The sequence below is a fragment of the Prionailurus bengalensis genome, chromosome D2 (assembly GCF_016509475.1).
Source record: "Prionailurus bengalensis isolate Pbe53 chromosome D2, Fcat_Pben_1.1_paternal_pri, whole genome shotgun sequence".
NCBI classification, from domain to species: domain Eukaryota; kingdom Metazoa; phylum Chordata; class Mammalia; order Carnivora; family Felidae; genus Prionailurus; species Prionailurus bengalensis.
The window spans coordinates 86,708,512-86,728,921 of NC_057351.1; the positions used below are offsets into that span (position 1 = coordinate 86,708,512).

Consider the following 20,410-nt stretch of genomic DNA (forward strand, 5'->3'; position numbering starts at 1 on the left):
GCCCCTTCGGGGGTGGCCTGCTGCCAGCGGGGGAGCACGTGATCCTGCACAGCGCCCCACGGCCACGCCTGCCCGGGCAGCCCGCACTGGGGCCCCGGCGAGGTGCGGGTATGAAGACCCAGCCGTGAGGCCCCACAGGGCGGTCCTGAGGGAGGCCGGGGAGGGCCATGTTCTCGCCAAAGGCGTGGGAGCCACAGCGGCCCCCTCTTCCCAGGGCTGCGCTGGAGAGCAGATGACGGATGGGAGCGCTGTCCCCAAGCCCTGGCATACCGGAAGCTCCCATCCGTGATCCCCGCGGGCCAGTCTGTGAGCAGGGAAAAGTGAGTGTATCTGATAACGTCAGATCTGAAAAAAGATCTTGTCCCCAGCACCCTTTGTCAAGAAGTGCCATCGGGAGATACCGTACCCCACAAAGTGGGCGCGTGATCCAGGAAACAGGGAGCAGGGGTTCGATCGTAGCAGCGCCCGGAGGGTGCGTACCGGAGAGTTCACGCGTGCATCTGGGTCACCTCCGCCATGACCGAAAGTCCGCGGAGGGCTTTGCCCTGTTTCTTGGACATGATGCCCTCTCCGTCCAGCTCTGGAAACACCAGCGTGTGCTCCTGTGTGTGAGGCCCGAGCCCCAGCTCCCAGGGAGTCCTCAGGCCAGGGGTGAAGGCAGAGCTCAGGAGGAGGAGCACGCGCCAGGCATGTGAGCAGTTGTGAAGCTGGTTCTGTTTCTGAGAGGACTCTCCCAGGAGGTGTCGGCGATAGGCTGTCTGATGTGCCGAGACGTACCTAGATGAGAGGAGCGGGTGTGGGGGAATTACGGTGACACGTGCAAGGGACTCGGATGACACAAAGAGAACCCAGTCGTGAACCGCAGGAGAAACAAACGGCTGTCGGAGGGAGGAAAGGCCGCCGTAATGCTCTCCTGTTACGAAGAACGTTTCTACGGTTGTGGTGACATAAATACTGATTATCAGTTCAAGTAAAAATGTGGTTGTACCCAGAGGGTAGGGGATCAGAAGTGCACGTGCGTGACATGTGAGTGCACAGGAAACCAGGGCAAGGGATTAAGTCTTCATCTTCCAGAGTGGAAAAGTCAATAATGTTGAAAACGAGAAAGTCAAGAAGTAGCAATACAAGTTCTAGGGAGATGGAGGTAAATGCCAAAAGAAAACAAGTAAAAGAAAGTAATTGTCTCTTAGGAAGAGAAAATCGAAATGATCAGGGCGCTGCTGTTTTTCATAACAAACCTTGCAAAACTGATTTTTTTTTAACCAAAGAAGAGAAAAAATTTTTTTAATTTTTTTGTTGAAGAAACAACTTAGAGGGCAGAGATTCCTTCTCTTCACGGTGACCCCAAAGAAGGACTTGCACGGGGAGGGGAGCTGAAGACAGGGAGGAGGCATGTGGATCTGTGCGTTGGTGCCCTGAGCGGCTGTATACAGCGGGCGGAGGGTTTCAGTCATCTGAGCCCAGGCCGTCACAAAGATTGGCTGAACCCTGGTGACCTTTGGAGTATCAGGCAAAGGATTTGAAGATTAGATGGTCAGCGGGAAACCAGTGCAGTTTGGGGGAAGAAGGTGAGGGTATCAGGGCTCCAGAAAGACAGAGAAGGGTAGGTAGATTGTCCCAAAGTTAAAAGATCTATCAGATCTGCCTTTGAAGCTCTTGTTGAAGTCAAGTGGTCTCTCTCTAAGCTCGAACCATCCAGGCGGCGTGCCCTAGTGAACACCAGAGAGAAATGGGACCAAACCCGGCAGGTGTAAGATAGTGCAGATCTGGGTATCTCGGCTTTGTGAGGAAGCCAGACACAACAGGCCAGGCCTAGAGCAAAGCCTGCATTGCCCCCTACGTAGGCCTTTTCACTCCGGCCAGATCACAGTGTGCTCCCAAATGCGTGTCTGCCCCTTTGTGCTACGTTTCTGAAAACACAGTCCAGAGCTGAGTAGAAATGGTGTGAGACTGAAGGTCAGCTTTACTGAATTAACTGCACTGAAATTAATGAGGACAGTATCTCCTTCAGGAGAAGAAAAATATGGGATGAAGCGCTTCCACCAGTAGTCAGAAGGGATTGACCACGTAAAAGTATTTTGTTTACATTTTAAGAATCTGGTCATGTAGTTATGGCTTTATATAAGCTGTCAACTCACAGACAATTCAGTTGGAATTTGAAATTTAAATAATGTTACCATGTATAATAGTATCAAAACATAAAATATTTAGGAATAAACTTGGCCAAAGATACGCAAGACCTGTGTACTGAACACTGCAACACATCTCTGAGAGAAGTTAAAGAAAATCTAAATAAGCGGAGAGATGTACTATGTTCATGGATTGGAAGGCAGTACTATTTAGGTAGCATTTCTCCTCACACTGATGTTAAGAGTCAGTGTGATACAGTCAAAATCTGAACAGACCGTTTTTTGGTGGAAACCGGTTCTAAAATTTATGTGGACATGTAAAGGATTTAGATTAGCCACAACGAGGACTTAACACTATCTGATTAGGACTTATTATAAATCTGCAGTCATCAAGACAGAGTAGCATTGGCGTAAAACCAGATGAACACGTCATGGACCAGAGTAGAGAACTTAGGAATAGACCCTCCACTGGACTTGACAGGGGGTCGGGCAACTCACGGGGGTGGGGTGGGGTGGGGTCATCTTTTCACAGATGGCACCGTCACATTTAGATGGCCGTGTGCAAAAAGTCAGCCTTTATTTCAAAGCTTAACTCTGAACAGATCACAGACGTAGTTGGTATCAGAGCTGAAACTATGAACTCCTGCAAGAACACGTAAGAGAAAATCTTAGTGACCTCAGCTTTGATAAAGATTCCTTAAACGTGACACAAAAAGCACAAACTATTATGAATGAAAGTTAATCTATTGCAGTTCATCAAAATGGAAAACACACGCCCTTCAAAAGATACAAGAATAGGCAGTTCACAGCCAGAGAGGAAATATTTGCAAATTATATCCGACAAAGGCATTGCATCTAGAGTACTGTATCTTATAAAGAGCTCTCACAGCTTAGTGCTAACCAGACAACGGAATTTTTGAACGATCTGAAGAGACACTTCACCAAATAAGCTCTGTAAACGGCAAATAATCACATGAAAAGTACTTAACACCAGCCGTTTCCAGAGCAAAAGGCTGAACGCCATGTTCCTCAGAGATCACAGACTTTCTGCTGTTGGACGGAACGACAACACACAGTGCTGGTGAGGGCGCGGAGGAACTGGGCCCTCCGGTGTGGCTCAGGTGGAGATGTGGACCCGCACAACCACGTGGGAGAACACTGGCAGTTTCTTAGGAAGTGAAAACCCACTGACCGTGTGTCCCGGCCGCTCCGATCCCAGGAGTCTTCCTGAGAGAGTGGAGGAGCCTGTCCAGCAAGGACGGTACCTACGCGTTCAGGGCGTCCCGACCGTGAGCACCCAGGCGATGGGCAAGCTGGAGTCCTGCTCCACCGTCGAGGGAACGGGCCGCGTGTCGCGGTTTCCTGCAGGATTCCATTTCATAGGATGTTCTCGAAAATGCACGCTAATCTGTGATGGCAGAAGGCAAATCAGGGGTTTCCTGGGACGGGGACCCCGGGAGCAGGGGCCGCGCTGGCATTCCTGACTCTCGTGACGGCTGCATGGGTGTGTGCGTGCCTCCGGCCCCCTCCGCGTGCACACGGCCCGCGCGGATCCCTGAGTGCTAGGCGTCCATCGGTAACTGCCGTAACTAGTCGTGTGGTGAATGGCTGAGCAGTCAGACCTCAAAGCATTTAACTGAGAAGGGAAACGTGTCCGTCACCAGCCGACTTCGTGTACCAGGTACTCGGATCGCCGTGCATCTTACGGGTCAGGACACGTGTCGTTCCACAAGAAGGAACAGCAGAGTGTGACTTACTGTCACCGTCACACACACGCTGAACAGATACCGTCGATGTGAAATTAACAGAGCGTTCTCCAGACCAAATGAAGCTGCGCTGGTTTTGAACCTAAGAGTAACTTTAGTCTACGTTGTGTCTGTGCTCTGAGCAGAAGGGGTGCCGCCTTGTGGCTCATAGTTGTCCGGTCGATTTGCAGATGGGTTATGTGCCTGAAATGGGGCCATTTCTACGATTATGAGCCGTTGCATTTTTTCGTATGTTGTGTCCCGTCTCGAGTTCAGATCCACAGGTTCCAGATTCTCCGTGGAGCTTCTTCCTTTGTTCCACCCACGCCTCCTCAGTGGCAGTCACCTCGTTCAATGTCTGGCCTCCCTCCTGACCGTGAGCTTTTTTTGGGCCTGGAGGTGTGCCGTCTGCCGCAAGTGTCCCTCGAGGCCCAGCACACACAGTGTGCATCTCTGCGCCCCCGTCCGGGTGGCTGGTCCCAGCCGTGGCCCTGCCCCGTGTGTCCGGGAGCCGTGCCTCCCGGGCGACGGCCGGGCTTTGCTGGTACCGAAAACAATCTCCTTCGGGAGCGTGACACGGAGGGCGCTGGCCGGCAGACCCGGGGGCGCGCACAGCAGGTGGCAGTGAGAGCACGCCCCACGTCGGGCGGTCTGGACCCGGGGCTGGGCCGGGTGCTCGGGGGGCACCGGTGGGCCCACTCTGAAGAGAGGGAGGTCGCACGTGGGCCTGTGTGAGCGCCGGCACCTGCTCCTCAGCCCGGCTGCTCACGCTGCGGCCCGCAGTGGCGCCATCTCTGCGAGGGGCAGGGTGTGAGGAGGGACAGCCACCCCACGCGGCAGCCACGTGGCATAAAGAGGGGCTCCCCCCCGCAGGCTGCTCACACAGCTGCCGTGGCCTCGCCTGTCCTCGCCGTCCGCGGGGGTCACGGAGGCACTGCACGCGATTCCCCGGCCCTCTTCCCAGAGCCCCGGCTGGGCCAGTTCTGAGCGTGGCAGCCGATACGTCTTGCTTCCCTCCCGCCCCCACGGGGACTCCCCTGGGTCCCCTGCCCGTCCGAGCGGCCCCTTCCTCCGTGCGAGTCGGGCTCTCCCTGGTGGGAATCCAGAACGGGCGCCTCGCGGCCGGCCGATCCATCAGGCGCAGACAGGCGTGATCGAGGGCCGTGTCACTCGCAGCCCAGGAAACAAATACGCCGCTCGAAACGTATTGGTGAACAAACTGAAAAATTGTAAAGCTCTTAAGGACTTTCCTGCTTGTTAGCATTTTTTGACAGAAAATCAGTGAAGCAGTGAACATAAAAAAATAGTCACGGTTGATTCACAGTCTGGCTTGTTGTTCTGCTCATTTGGCCTCGAGCGACATTTCACTCCGGGAGTCCTCCGCTGCGGGGCACTTCTGCGCGGTCCCCGGCCCTGGCCTCCCTGGACGTCCGTGTTCAGCACCCCAAAGGGGACAAAAGGAACACCGGTGCAGAGGTTTTCCCAGAAGCCCAGACGGCACTGCCAAGAGCCGATGCCCAGGTCACAGGTGGACCGAGAGTCCAGGGGGCGGGTCATGAGGGTCGCGCCCCGGGGGTCACACCCCGGCGGAGTCGCAGGACCCAGGGAGGAGAGAGGGGCTCGACTGCGCCTGTGCTCCGGGCTTTCCCAGGGGATGTCGCGGATTCGTTCTGCACAGGCAGGTGGACATCCTGACCAGCCTTCTGGGCTGACGGTCCCTGCGCTTCCCGTGACCGGTCAGGGCGGCAGAGCGCCCGGCGGAGTGGGGTGGCCGGGCTCCACTCACAGCCCCGTCCCGAGGGGAGCGAGGAGCGTGTTTTCCCGAGAGAGGGCGCGGCCTCCCTGTGCCAGGCTGCCCGCGCGCGGTGGCATTCGGCCCGCCGAGGGCCATCGGCCTGGGTCGTGGCGGTCGTGGCCCGTGGTGGCCTTGTGGGCCGGTCTCTGGTGGCCTGTCGGTGAATCCCCCGGCCCACGTGTGTGGACAGACGTGGTGGGGCGGGCTTATCGTCGGCAGGGCGTGTGCTCGGCAGGCCTGCTACGTGGATCTCTGACTGTTAGACTTGCTCCCACACTGCAGTCCACGCCGCCTCCCTTCTGCTGTTAGACACACGTGTCGGCTTGGAGGAGGGGCCAGTGCTGGCACCCGCGTGGGTCCCACGTCCCTCTGCTGTGGGGGGGGGGGCGGCTGTCAGGCTGGCGCCCCCATCGGGCCCCTCGCGGCCCAGGTGCTGAGTCTCTGCCTGCGGCCGCCCCAGGTGGTGGCGGCCGGTGGGGCCGGGCCACGCGGGCTCCAGCGAATCCCCGGGACGGGCCCCTTGTGCACCAGGCGCCTCGTACAAGAGGAAATGAAAAGCCGGCTTTAGACACCGCGTGGTGTTCCTTGTGGGTTTTCCAGTGTTTTCAAAACAGGCTGACGAGGCAGCACCTGTTTCCCGTCAGCTGGGGTGCGTCCTCCCAGACTGCGCATCCTGAGACCGCACGCGCCTCTCGATTTCAGGCAAACTGCCCCCTTAGTAGGTGCGTGAAAGTACCCTGACAGTCGGCTGTTCCCCCGCTTTCCCCTCTAGCTCGTGTCTGCTACCTTTCAGGAGAGGACCTGATCCTTAATTGTCACAAAGAAACGTAGCATTCAGATCTGGGGTCTCCTGCCTGGAAGGGAAGAGTCCTAACCGTGCCGTTCCCTTACGTTTGCCGTAAAATCAGGTCATTGCACGCCTGGTTGTTAGTCACCGTTCCTGTCCGCGTTGTGATCGCTTGTCAGCGCCTCGTGAGGCCCTGTCTGGTTCCTCATCCGTGGACACGGGAAATGGTTCACACTCAGGGCTGTCGGTGTGTCCGGTGCCCAGAGTGCGGCCTGCACGCTGCTCGCACGTGCACGCGGCTCACCCGGGAGGCAGGTGGCGGCTGAGGCCTCGTCGGTGCGCACGGGGCCCGGTGCAGCCCTGCCGGCCACAGACCACGCTCCTCCGCGGAACACGTGGCGTCCGGACCCGCGCGCTGCACCCAGAACCCGTCGCATCACCGAGAACAGGGGAGTGAAAGGTGGTCGGCCGGCGGCCCCGGTGCCTCGGGCGTCTCTGCGGCCGCTCCGGGTCACCTTCTGGAGGGGAGCGGGTCTGCGACCGTCCGGGGAGACCCCGAGGGATCGGCCGCGCGGCGCGTCCACATCCGTCACATGGAAATTGTTACGCTTCGCTCTTCGTCCTGAAATTAATGTTGGGTTGTCAATTTTTATTGCCCGTCTGACGGATGAGGCCCCGCGCTTGCCGCCGCCCCTCGGAGCAGCCCGGTGAGCGCCGTGCCGCGGGTCGTGTGCGGAGCTCAGGCGGAGCCCCGGTCCCGCAGCCTGGCGGCCGAGGGGGGGCCGCCCCGGCTCACTTTCTGTCTCCGCTCGCCCACCCCACCCCGCCGCCGACCGCACGCGCCAGAGGCCGCTTTCCCAGCGGGGGCCGGGCCCGCCGAGGTCTTGTCGGGGGCTGCCGCGGCTCTCTGTAGGTCCTCGTGAGGCCCGCTAATGTAATGACGTGGCCGCTGTCCTCTCCGGCTCCGGACGGCGGACGCTTGCACGGAGCCGCAGCCCCTCTCGGGGTAGAGCTGCGCTGTTTAATTTAATAAATGATTTAATAAATGGCGGCTGTATCCAACCGCCGTAATTATTTAAAGGGCTTTCGAAAGAGAGAGAACAAATCAAATCAGACCATAACTGCTGTATCTCATTCCCGAGCTAAGTGTGTTTTTAGAAACGTGGGCCTTGTTTGGAGTCTCCTCCCAGTTTTCATCTGTTATCACAATAATTGAGTTTGTAGCCGGAATTAAATTTATCAAATTGCGTTATCCTCTTTAGAAATTGGATAGGTACCCTGGCGGGGCGAGGCAGAAGTTAATCCGCTTTGCTAAAGCCTCCAGTGGCACCACGCAGCAGGACTGAGGAGGCTCAAAGATCTTCCTGTCACCCTGGACACGATGTAATTTCTCCTCAATCCCTTGTGCAAATAATGACATTTGAATCGAGCATTAACAGGCTTAATTACTTTAAAATTGTCATTTTAATTTACACTGATATAGTATTGATCATACAAGCAGAGATTAAGCTGTTCAGCGGAGCGGATGATGGGGAATTAAACATTAAAGGGTCCTCGAGGGGCCGCGTGCCGCCCGGCGAGAGCCGGAAGAGGGATGGTATTTCTCGGTAATGAACTGGCGGCATGCGGGGACATGAATCTTGGGCTCTTGGAAAAGGGGAAATAATGGGGTTTGGGAAGCGTTTGCAGGTTATTCATTCGCTGCCATGCACCAATTCTCCAGTGATTCATCCGCCTCACCAACATTTATTTATCCAGCAAATTCCGAGCTTTGACCTTTTTGCTAAGTACATTGAACATAAGTTTGAGTGCAGATTTTTCAGGTGTAACTTTTGTAAGTATTTGTTATTTTTCCTTATTTCTAGGCAACATCAGACGAAATTACTCAGTTTCTCTAACGTACTGGCGTCGGTGGGGGCCAGCCGTGTGCGGGGAGCGGTGGGGGGCGGGCAGGGCTGCCGGGCGCCCGCGGCCACACCCCCCCTTCACTCTTGCAAATCCCAGGTGGACGTTTTGCCAGGCCCTTCTTTAGACAGAATGACAGGGGAACCTCACATTTTCGCCCCTCTCGAGGTGGCCTTCAGGTTTCCGCGATCACCATGCGAAGCGGCATCCCGCCCACAGCGTGTGCATGCGCCACCCGCTCGGGAAGCACGTCTGACGCGCTCCTGGCTCACATCAGAGCGCGTCGGATCTCTCAGCCTCAAACCGTTTTACTCTGTAGAACTTACGTAATAAAAACTCAGGTGATTGATTTCATAGCTCGACAGGGAATGATGAAATTCCTGAATCACTGTCCATAATGGCTTTATTTTAAATGGCGGCTGGAGGTTTAATTAAAACACGATCAGGGGAATGAAAGAAGAGTCCTACCTGTCCCCAAGTGAAACGTGGGTTTGCACAGGGGGCTTGGACGGCTGTGCCCGTCATTTCTCTTTGATGTGACTTCAAAGCTTCTTGCCCGTTGTCCTTACTCCTTGAATAGCCCAGCGGCCCTCAGTGCTCACGACTTCAGTTCGGCTGCTTTCTGTTCTCCTTTAAAACCAGCTGTGCTCTCACACGCCTGCCCCAAGCCTCACTCGCACCGGGCACCTGCCCTTTGTCAAGGTTTTCTACGAACCTGACCGTGAGCCCCCCCCCCCCCCCCCCCCCCCCCGCGACAGCCAGCGGCCGCGAGGTACGGGACGGCCCGGGGCTGGTGCGCGGTCCTGGGTGGCGGGCAGCTGGCGAGCACGGGAGTGGGCGCCCCGCTGCCCGAGGTGGACACGAGGGAAAACATAACTGCATGTTTTTCTTAACCTTGCAGTTCTAGACCCGCCGGCACACCCTCACAGACGGTGAGAGGGAGCCTCAGCGGCGTCTGTTTTACAAACTGGAAACAGCAGTGCCAAGGAGGACACTTCCTGGGGCCAGACGGCCGTGCTCTGTGTGGCTCGGCCTTTGCCGTAGAACGACGGCCGGCTGCTCTCAGCGTCGTTGCCGCGACGGTGACCGGGGACGTGTGAGGCCCGGCCCGTGTGGCTGGCGCCCGGGTCTGCCACGGAGTGAGTGTGGGCCTCAGGGCGCTTGGGAGACCAGCATCACGGGGAAGGCAGGTTTCATTGCTCGAGTCGTTGGCCTGGACTTCCAGGACAGCCTTGTGCTGGCACCTCTCCCCACTCTACGTGGGCACGTGGCGCACGATGGCGTTTTGGCATGTTGTGTGGACCACGCTCCTCGTCGGGCACGGTTCCTGGTATGACCTGCTGCGTTTACAGACCGCACGTCAGGCTCATGTGGCTGGTCTCCACGTGGGAGGGACTGCCCTCCGTGTCCCCGAGCACCGTGGCCCCTTCCTGTCTGCACAGCCGTGGAACTTGTGGTGTCGTGCCCCCGTTGCTGTCCCGGCGATGCCCGGCCATCCCTCTGGCCTCTCCAACCCTGACCCTGAGCCCCGCTGAGTGTCTGGACCCCCGTTCACAAAGCCCCAGGCTCCTGAGCCCCTTCCCTCTTCCTCCCCGATTGTCTTCTGCCCGCCCTGGGCCTTGGGGCCTCCGTGTCCCCTGGCGGCACCACCCCCGTGCGTCAGACCCTCTCACCACGTTGAGAGAGGGGGCATGCGGGCCCCCCGCCCGGCTGATTGTCGTTCCCACCGGTACATTCTTGGGCAAGTGGATGCCGTGAGTCCCTGGTCACCAAAGAGGGAGGCGCAGTGGGGGGCGGGGAGGGGGCTCCCAGGTCATCTGTGCCTCGCGCTGGCGGTTGTGAATGACCTCACCTCAGACTGGCTTTCTGGAGGGTTCCGGCAGATGCTCCCTGCCCCCACCTGTCAGGTTTTCCCTTTGTGCAGATTCTCCCGACAGCAGACTGGTGCCAGCACGTCCGTCTTTTTAGGGGGGAGCCTCCCGGCAGGGCACGCCTGCCCTCAGGCTCACGGCCCTTTTCCTTTTTAAGGAAAACGATAGGTATTTGTGTGGTTGGCCAGCAGCACCAGACGGAGGAGGTGCGCACAGGGCCGGCGGTGGGGGTCACTCCTCCGTGGGCGTTGTCAGCAAGCCTCACTGACATCAAGGCCATGAGTGGCGGATAGCTCTTCCCGTCAGGGCGGCCGTGATTTGGCCTCAAAAGGGCCTTTCAGATTGTGGGGAGCGTCAGCGGCCGGCCGGCCGGCCCGTGATGTGAAATGCGGGTTGTGCCGGAGCTGGTCCCTCACCCCCTCTTCCTGGGGGGACCCTGGGGGCACGGGGGGCCGGTGCCCAGTGGCCTCTCCTTGAACGAGGGGGTGCCGTCAGACTCACCCGGGGGGATTTAGAAGGTGTGAGCAGTGAGGCCCTGCCTCTGTGCTGTGGAAGCAGAAAGCCCGCCCCCCCCCCCCCCCCGCCTTGGCTGGCGTGCCCCTCCCTGCCATGCCCTGCATTCTGGGGTCAGCCAGGCCACATTTGAGGCCGTCCTGTTCTCCTGCAGCGGGCTGAGGGCACTGGGGGCAAGAGGAAATAGCTAATGATAGTTCCTATCCAATAGGAACGATAGTTGGCCTTGAACGGTCACAGCACCGTCACAGCGTGCGTGTTACATGACCCACCCACGAGGGCTCCTGGCAACCCTGGAGAGCAGGTGCCGGGGTTGTCTTCCCGTGTCGGGTACGCAGCCGCCCGCTGACTGACGGAGGCCCCCAAACCCGGGAGAGGAACTTGCTCACCCAGGAAGGGGCCCCGGTGGAAGAAGGTGGGGTGACGGTCAGGGCCGTGCGTGTTGACCTGGAGGGCCTTTGGGGAAATGCCGGCTTCGGGACCCGCGTCCCGGAGGCTGAGTCGGCAGACCCCCAGACTAGGGCTGCAGGAGGAGAGCTGTGTGTCGCAGCGGCTTCTCTCACAGACCCTGGTATGTGTATGGGGTCTCCCGTGACCTTCACGGAGAAGGAATTGGATGATTAGTCCTATTTACAGAAGGGGTGACTGAGGCCATCCTGATGCGTCTGCCCCAGTCACATCGCTAAAACCGCAGAGACGCAGAAAGGATGGGGTGGACGTGACTGGACACGGAAGGTGCGAGGCCTGACACGCTGAGGTTAGAGCCTGAGGACAAAGCTGGGAGAGGAACAAGAAGTTATTTTTGAAGAGGTAATAAATGACAGTTCTCCAGTGTGAGAGACCTCAACACACAAACTCAGGAATCCCGGGGACCCCGACAGACCACAGTGAGGCCGAGCAAAGCCACAGACGCAGAGGATGTTTCAGAGGCCGCGTGGGGAGGGGATGAGCTGCCTTCACGGGGCAGCGGTTAGCCCGAGGGCAGCAGCCGCCGAGCACCTGTCGGGAGAGAGAGTGACACGGACAGGTTCGCTCGGGTGCAGCCGTGAGGACTCTGTCACCAGCAGACCCACACGAGGACATTCTTCACGCAGAGACGCGGACCGAGGAGGGCGCGGGGCGCATGTGCTCGCGGTGGGAAGTGAAGGGTTCGACACCCCCCGGGCTTCGTGCCGCAGGGACCGGTGACAGTGACCGGACCGTGAGGCTGTGGGAGGACACGGCCCACTCAGAATGCTGCTGTGTAGCATTTCCGCCTACAGGGACCCACTGACTTATTTGATTCCGAAGTAGATGGTGTTCCCAGTGTAATGGAAATTTAAAAATCAATTAAGTCTTTTTAGTAGCGTTTTGTCTGCCCCAAGCCTCCCCGCGGCAGAAGGAATTCTGTAAACAGCTTGTGTTTGGTGCCAGTCATCTCTTCAAGTGCACTGGACTTCAATTATCCTCTGTCCGTCACGCACATAACGGATTTCTCCACGTTTGTGAGGGTGAAATTGTAATTGAAAAGCTAATGATTTTTGTAAGAGGAAAGATAAAAGAGCTGTTTTGATTATGATGCAAATGCTCCACATAATTTAATTGGCATAAAAGTGTATATTGATTTAGTTTTGTAATCATGTAGACATGAAAAAAATGACTTAGTAAATCTCATAATTAAAACTGGTTATTTTAAGATATTTTTCTTTGCTCATTATTGAAACTCAGTTTGCAAAATGCATGTTATCGAGAAGTGCATCTGTATCGCAGACGCATCTCGTTTGGAGGGGAAAATACCGAGGCGAGGCAAATTAAAGCATGCCCTGGGGTGCTTGCAAAGCGGCTCCGTGGTCACTGTCGCCCACGGCTCACGGCAGGAGCTCCGTCACGTAGGCGGATTCCCGGCCCGCCCTCCCTTCCTCCCAAATAAAGACCGTGTGAGCAACTGACCGGCTTTTCCCGCCGGTTGTGTGGCATTAGTTGGTGAAATATAGTGAGTCAGGTGTAAGTCAGTAGGGTTTCGGTTTTGGAAGGGAAGGTCTGAATGTGCTCAGCGGCTGGCGACTGTCCTGTGGGAAGGAACCCCCGGGGCCTGACCGCGTCCCCAGAGCACTCCGGGGTGTCCTGCGGGTGCACCCGCCACCACGGCCCACCGCGTCCAGGCAGCGGGAGGACGCAGGACGTGGCGGGTGGGCTCGTCCTCCCTGGGCCAACGCTTTAACGGTTCCCTGCAGCTGCGGCCAGTCTCTGGCCCCCTCGCTTCCTGGAGCGCCGCACTCCCCACGCTTCGCGGTGGGGTCCCCGTCCCTGCAGCCACCGTGAGGAGTCTCGAGTGTCGGCCGTTCGAGGTGGCTGTGCACAGCGCCGCTGGCCTCTGCGGTTGGAGGCGGGGGGGGGGGTCAGTCCCCGTGCCCTCCACCTGCCTGGCCCCGCAGCTGCCCCTTCCTCCCCACTCACCTCCGAGATACCACCCGCCCCCGTCCCGTCCTGCTCCCGGGCCTCTGGCTCTACTCCCTCCTCGGCAAGCTCGGCACCCAGGCCATCGGCCGTCCACGTTGTCCGCCCACATTTGCATCGGCTCCCAGACCTCTGTCCTGGACCCCAGGCCCAAACGTCCAGTCTCCTTCTCAGTCTGCCTGCGGAGTCTCACAGCCGCGTCAAGCTGGACGCCTTCTCTCCGCAGCGCCGGTCTCAGGCGCCTGGCCCGGCCTCCGTGGCAGAAGCCCCAGGTGTTGTCCCGGAGCCCCCCACGCACGCGCCGCCGTGCCAGGCATCCTGTGGACGGAGCCCCTGTGGTCAGAGGCTGATCCTTTGTGTGAAGCACCTGTCACTGTCCCCTGCGTCTCAGGCCATTTACTCCTCGGTCCCTGTCGGATGCCCAAGACCACGCGACCCAGAGAAGTTTCCAGTAACCATCTGCGCAGTGACTGGGTGTGTGAGTGGATGTGCGAGCCCGCTCTCGAAGGCCGTTTCCTGGGCCAGCTGGTAACCTTGCCTCCCCAGTCAGGCGTTCTACCCGGTGTCCCTTGCGCGCGAGGGTCTGGCGTCACCACCCTCACGATGCGCCGCCCCCTTCCAGGCAGCCCGTCCCGGGGACCGTCTCAGAAGGCCGTCCGCACCTGTCAGGTGCCCGTCGCGGTGGTGATGTGAAATGTTAACAGGCGCGTCGGTCTGGGGGATTTATCGTGACCACGTGTGATGTTAAGTGGCTGTTGTGTGTTCACCCTCCCTGCCAGGCCCCTCGCTGGGCTGCCTAATTGGGGACACGACCACCGGGGCTGTGACAGGGCTCGGCACCCCTCATATAGCACGCCAGCTCCCGTGGTGCAAGCTTTATAAAATGCTCTTTAATTCAGGAGCAGAATATCATTAACTTTGCAAGTAGGTGAACACAATGGACAACCAATTTAATTAACTTCTAAGGCCGGCTGTTGGACGGGAGACAAAATGAAATTACACGTGCATTTCTGGAGCAGGCGGCCGGCCTGGAGAGGGGCTTGTGGCGAGGGTCAGACCGGGGGACACCCTCGTGCCGTCATTTCGTGTTCAGCCCCAGAAGCTGGAATTGGAAAGTTAGTACTTTGTACGTGAGTCAGGCCTCATTTTAGATGGCTACAAAGCCGCTTTGAGAGGGAGGGCGCCGGTCCTGACAGCGACCTGCTCCCACAGGCCCCCTCCTGGGTGATGCCGGGTGGAACGGGCAGTAATGCCGCCTCATCCGATTAGATGGGCCGTCCGCGAGTGTGTTATACCGGAAGAGATCAATGAAGCTCTACGCTGATTTAAACAAAAGCTTTGTTTCATTTATTATTATTTATAATCTAATGAGTGTTGTAGTAACCTTGCCTTGATTTATTACTCCGTCTATTAAATTGTTTTACAACCAGGATTCCGGGCTCACTCTCGTGAAGGACTTATTCCCTCTTGGATAAAAAGTATGTTGTTTTTTGCGGCCACGCTCAGCTTCTTGGAAGCGCTGGGAGGTGTGCGTTAGGCTGTCCTTTGAAACCTGAGTGGGCCCTCCCACACCACCCACCAGGCGGTCCCGCAGGCCCGTCTCCACGCCTGTCCCTTTACCAGCAGTTGTGGAGTCCCTGCCTGGTGCCAGGTGTTGAGCTGGGGACTCAGAGGTCCCGAGAACACTGACCGGGAGCTTCCCGACTGCTGGCAAAGAAGGCACATGCGAGGAGGAAACAAGCATGCAGCCAGAGCGGACGGCCCTGCGGAAGGGTGGGGGACTCTGCTGGGCCAGGGCTCTGCATGAGCAGTCTGGGAGGGCTGCTCAGAGGAGGCAGCCTTTCCATGCAGACCTGCAGCAGCAGGGGGCCACGTGAGAAGAAGCTGAGACAGGGAAGGCAAAGCAGGCACAGGCCCCGATGACGGCAGGCCTCAGCCTGCTCCAGCCCCGGGTGCCAGTGTGGTCAGGGCTTTGTGTGCTGGGCCGGGGCCTGGGAACGTGGAAGGGCAGCCGGGAGGACCCGTGTCCTGGCAGTCACCGAAGAGCAGAGGAGTGACGGGGCCAGAGCCTCTTCTTGACAGGTCACCCTGACATCGGGTGAAGAGGCGGAGGGGGCGGTGGGGGTGCAGGAAGCAGGGGTCCTGCTGGCGTGGGACTGCAGGAGAGACGTGGCGGGGGGGAGGCGGCTGCAGGTATCCAGGGTGTGGGAGGGTGAGTGACAGAGTAATGTCCCGAGTCGGGAGAGACCGGCTCCTGATGAGAAGTCCACATGGGGGCCGAGTTCTGACCCACGAGGCTGGCCTTCAAGGGGAGGCCCAGTGCTGTGCATGCGGGAGCTGCCAGCTGGAAGACGGTGGGGGGGGGGGGGGAGGGGAGTTGGCCACCACAGCGGGGAGGAGGGAAGAGGCTCCAGAGGGGTCCCGAGGAGACCCGGTGTGTCGTCACCTGGAGGAGGAGGAGAGTCCAGAGAGACAGATGCTAGTCCTCAAACCTGGAAATAAAGGACGAGGGAAGGGCAAGTGACCTGTGTCGTGAAAAGTGTCCTTTGGGTTTGTGAGTGGAACGTCACTAAAGAGAGTCATTTCGCCGGGGTGATGAGAACAGAGACAAGGTTGGAAACCGCGAAACTAAACACGGCGTTGGGAAGATATCCAACAACGCATGAAGGCATGTGTCATGAGTATCCAGGTTGATGCCAAGAATGCAAGGCTGGCTTAACATTTTTAAATTTCCTAAAGCGATTCACCGCTTTAGCCAATTAAAGACCACGATCACCTGTCCCTTCTTCCCCTCCGCCAGCGCTTCTCTCTCGGCCGATGCACGTTGCTGGCAGAATGCCCCAGGGCTCAGCCCTCTCCCCCAGCATTCCCACCGCTTCTAATATCAATCTTCACAGGCAGCTGAAATGTCCCTTTTTGCTCACACGTTGGCCCGGAACTTCAGACTCATGATCCACCTGCCTGAGCGGCATCCCTGTGTGCATGACCAGCAGGCACATCGGCCTGGCGGATTCATCCTGGTTTCGTGTTTCCCAGCAAATCCCACTCCTCTTGGATTCTCCTCCTCCCAGAAAACTCTCCAGTCCGGTTTCTTTCATAAGGGGGCATCTTTGACCTTACCTTTTTTACATATCCTACTTTGAATTCATCAGAAAGTCACAATTCAGGTACATCCCCTGCTGCCTTCCCACTACACACAGTGTTCTCAGCACAGAGCCAGGTGTCTTTTTCCCACATAGCACTGCAACATGATGAAACAAGCAGAAAGGAAAGAAAAAGGTGTGAAGATTATGGAGAAGAAACAGACTGAAACAAATAGTCCTTACAGATCGTCAGGGAGAGTGCGCAATTGTTAGAACTCAAAGTAAGCTGAGCAGTGTTGCTGAATAAAAGATTAATGTACAACAGCCAGTAGCATTCCTGTTCCCTGGCGACAAACGGTTCTAACCCAACAGTGGTTTTAGAACTTACATTTTCTGATAGCAACAGAAACTAAAAGATAACTAAGAGTAAATCTAATAAGAGATCTTCAAGACCCTTATGGAGAAAATTATAAAACTTTATTAGAAGATGTTTTATTTATTTATTTATTTATTTATTTATTTATTTAACGTTTATTTATTTTTGAGACAGAGAGAGATAGAGCATGATCGGGGGATGGTCAGAGAGAGAGGGTGACACAGAATCCGAAACAGGCTCCAGGTTCTGAGCTGTCAGCACAGAGCCCAACGCGGGGCTTGAACCCACGAACCGCAAGATCGTGACCTGAGCTGAAGTCGGACGCTTAGCCGACTGAGCCACCCAGGCGCCTCTAGAAGATGTTTTAAAACACTTCAGATTTTAAAATATCTGCCTAAAGATGTATCATATTTATGGGAAGGAATGCTGAATATCCTAAAAATGCCCCCTATTCCCAATCTGTGGGCCTATAATCTCAACCCCGGTAGGATGCCTTTGGTGTAATCTAGCAGCCATTTTGAGGTTTCATCTGGAAATACAAAGGGCCCAAAATAACGAAAGCAATTGTGAGGAATAATAAAATGAGACATTTATATTAGTAACTATCAAGACGTACGATAAAGGTAAATGTGTTACTGGAGATAGACCAGTTGGGCAGCGTGGAGAAGTCATGGACAGACCCCCACAAAGTTGAAATAGAGGTGTAAGTTATTGGGAGACCAGATGATTGGTTTCTACAGAAAATGTAGTAATGCTGGGTTTTACCTTGAGCCATACCCATAAACAAGTCTCTGTCACCATACAAACTTAAATGGGTAAAACACAGCCTTAGGCTTTCACATAAGAATACAGAGAATACCATTGTGGAATCAGATTAGGGAACTATTTCCAAGTAAGACGTAAAGGCATAAACCATAAAGGAATATATTGATAAATTTGATTACTTTAAAAATAAAAACTTTTATTTAACTAAAGATGCCAAAAGAAAAGATAAGCTAAAGAGGGAGAAATTCTTTGTAATGCAAGTAATAGATGAAAACATTGCAAATTAGGGGGCGCCTGGGTGGCTCAGTCGGTTGAGTGTCCGACTTTGGCTCAGGTCATGATCTCGCGGTCCGTGAGTTCAAGTACCGTGTCGGGCTCTGTGCTGACAGCTCGGAGCCTGGAGCCTGGAGCCTGCTTCAGATTCTGTGTCTCCCTCTCTGTCTGCCCCTCCCCCACTCATTCTCTCTCTCTCTCTCTCTCTCTCTCTCTCTCTCTCTGTCAAAAATAAACACGTAAAAAAATTCCAAATTATATTCAAAAATTAAAAATCTTATAAAGTGAGAAAAAGGTAGATAGAAAAGTGGACAAGGGATATGAACAAGGAGTTCACAAGAGAAATCTAATTGCCAGTAATCTTCAAAAGAGGCTCAGCGATGATAGAATAACGAAAATGCAGGTCGAAACGACTGACGTGTAATTTCACACCGTCGGGCTGGGGAACAGGAGTCTTCTGCCGCCACCGTTGGCAAGCGTGTGGAGCAGCGGCCACTGCCTGAAATACTGGGGACGTGTGGTCGTCAGGGCAACGCGATGACACCTGCACTGAAGGCGCAGTACACTGTGACCCAGAGACTCCAGTGTCCTCTGTGTGCGTGCACAGTTAGGACACGTGGGCAGCTTGTGTGGGTGCCTGGCACGTGTGTGTGCCAGGATGCCATGGGGGCACACTCGTTGTAGCATCAGTTGTAATCGTGAAAACATCGGAGACGGTCTTCATCTCTAATAGAAGAATGGATAAAAATTGCAGTATTTTTATATCTTGGATCGTTACGCAGCATTAAAAGGAAGCTGAAGTTATGTGTCTCGACGGGAACATCTGTAAAATACAACTTTAAATGGAGAAAAACCAAGTTCTGAGGAGAAGGTAGGTAAGCCGGCATCGACGAAGTTGAGGGCTGTGCCTTTGGACCTTGATCATAGCCGTTCAAGATGGCGGCCGCTTCTGGGGAGACAGCAGACGCCTGTGCAGTCCCCGTTTGACCCCGGGTGCCCGTGGGCACCTGCACCCCCTGCCACCCCCCACGCAACCCTGCTCTGAAGTTGTGTTTGCCATTTTATTCCTTTTTCGATACAATCTTAGCATCACGTTTTTTGTTTCGGCTCCTTTGGATTCAGTTTTTGTTACCATGGCCGTGTGGAGTTTGCAGAGCCCCTTCTTTCTCGGCACCGCGAAGCCCATCTAGGTTTGGGGTACGATGTGTTTACTCTCCTTGCTGGATAGGACCCCCCCCCCTCCACAGGGATTTGTCAGATTTTGCTCCCCCGCCTTCCCGTGAAGCATTCGTTGTTGGTCGTTCGTCAGTGTTTCTGGAAGCGTTGCCACTGCGTTCACGTGCGCCCCTCCTGAGGGCTCCAGCTTCTCCGTGCGTCCGCGTGGCTGTCAGCGGGCACACCCGTCTCCCTGTAGCTTGTGTCTTCTGTGCTCAGGGATCGCTGTCCCCCTGGACAAGGGGGTGGCATCGAGAGAGCCGAGCGCCCGCCCCGGTGCTGCTCCGGGGGCCGCACACGCGAGGCTTCCCTCTGGCGTCTAAGCCTTGTGCCCAGAGAGGGATGCGTGTAGCCATCCTCAGAGCACGGCTGCCCTCCTTACGAGGAGCTTCTACCGCTCACCGCGCGCCGCACCGTCACAGGCGAGGCCACGTCTGTCACGTGGGGGTCCTTCCTCCCTGTTGTCCGCCCGCGCCAGGACACAGTGGACAGAGCGCAAGACGGTTCGTCACTCTCTCCAGATGAAGAGGTTTTCCCAGCCATGATCCACTGCAGTCTGTTGATTCTAGCTTAGAACAACTAGGGTTCTCCGATTTTTTTGTAAACTTGAAGAAGTTTGTCAACGATATCTTACAAAGTTCTTTTTCCCGTTCGTAGATGCGTTTATTCTAATTTTGAAAAATAACAAGTTGAAGGGCGCCCGGGTGGCTCAGTCAGTTGAGCGTCTGACTCTTGGTTTCAGCTCAGGTCACGTTCTCACGGTTCGTGGGTTCGAGCCCCGCGCTGGGGTTTGTGACGTCCGCTTGGGATTCCCTCTCTCTCCTTCTCTCTCTGCGCTCCCTTCCTCCTACCACTTGTTCTCTCTCAAAATAGGTAAATAAGCACTTTTTTAAAAACTAAAAGATAAGTTGAAAATGCTTTAGTTATCGAAACAACATCATGTGCCATCCCGGGGGAGCAGAGACCCGCCAAAGCCCACGTAACTTTTGATAAATGCCGTCACCCTTCCCCGTGGTGGGATTTCCCGAGCTGTGCTGTGCTGGGGTCCCGCCCTGTGCGCTCCTGCCCCAGTGCAGACCCCACAGCTGGCTTCCCGGCCCTTTCCCCCTCCCTCACCGACCTGTCCCCTGGGAGAAGTGCTTGAGTCCTGGTGACTCCCAGGGCGCTGTCGGGACTTGGCCGCCGTCACCCCGGGGGTCACTCTCCAGGCGCTCTTCCGTAGTGTCTGCAGAAGAAGAGAGTGTTCCCATGTGCTCTCGCCGCTGTCGATCTGGCGGCAGGAATGTTCTCTGTTTCACGGAAAAGCGAGCCGGAAGCTGCAGGCCTGCAGGTTAATGATGTGTACTTTGGCTGCTGACCTAATTGCCGGAATGATAAATTACTGGCCGTTTGATTTGTTTGCAAATAAAAAGTGATGGAGGCCTTTGTAAGAGTCGCTTTGTGTTCTCTCCTGGTCGGCTTCTGCCCAGGCCCGAGGCAGCCCCACCGGGAAAGTGGGATCACTCGACGCGGAAAGT

General features: G+C 56.2%; 1 protein-coding gene across 4 annotated transcripts in view; it reads left to right on the forward strand.

Moving 5' to 3' along the window:
* Nucleotides 1–20,410, forward strand: part of INPP5A (inositol polyphosphate-5-phosphatase A) — a 176,577-nt gene that overhangs the window by 83,622 nt on the left and 72,545 nt on the right. The gene's annotated exons all lie outside the window — the stretch shown is intronic.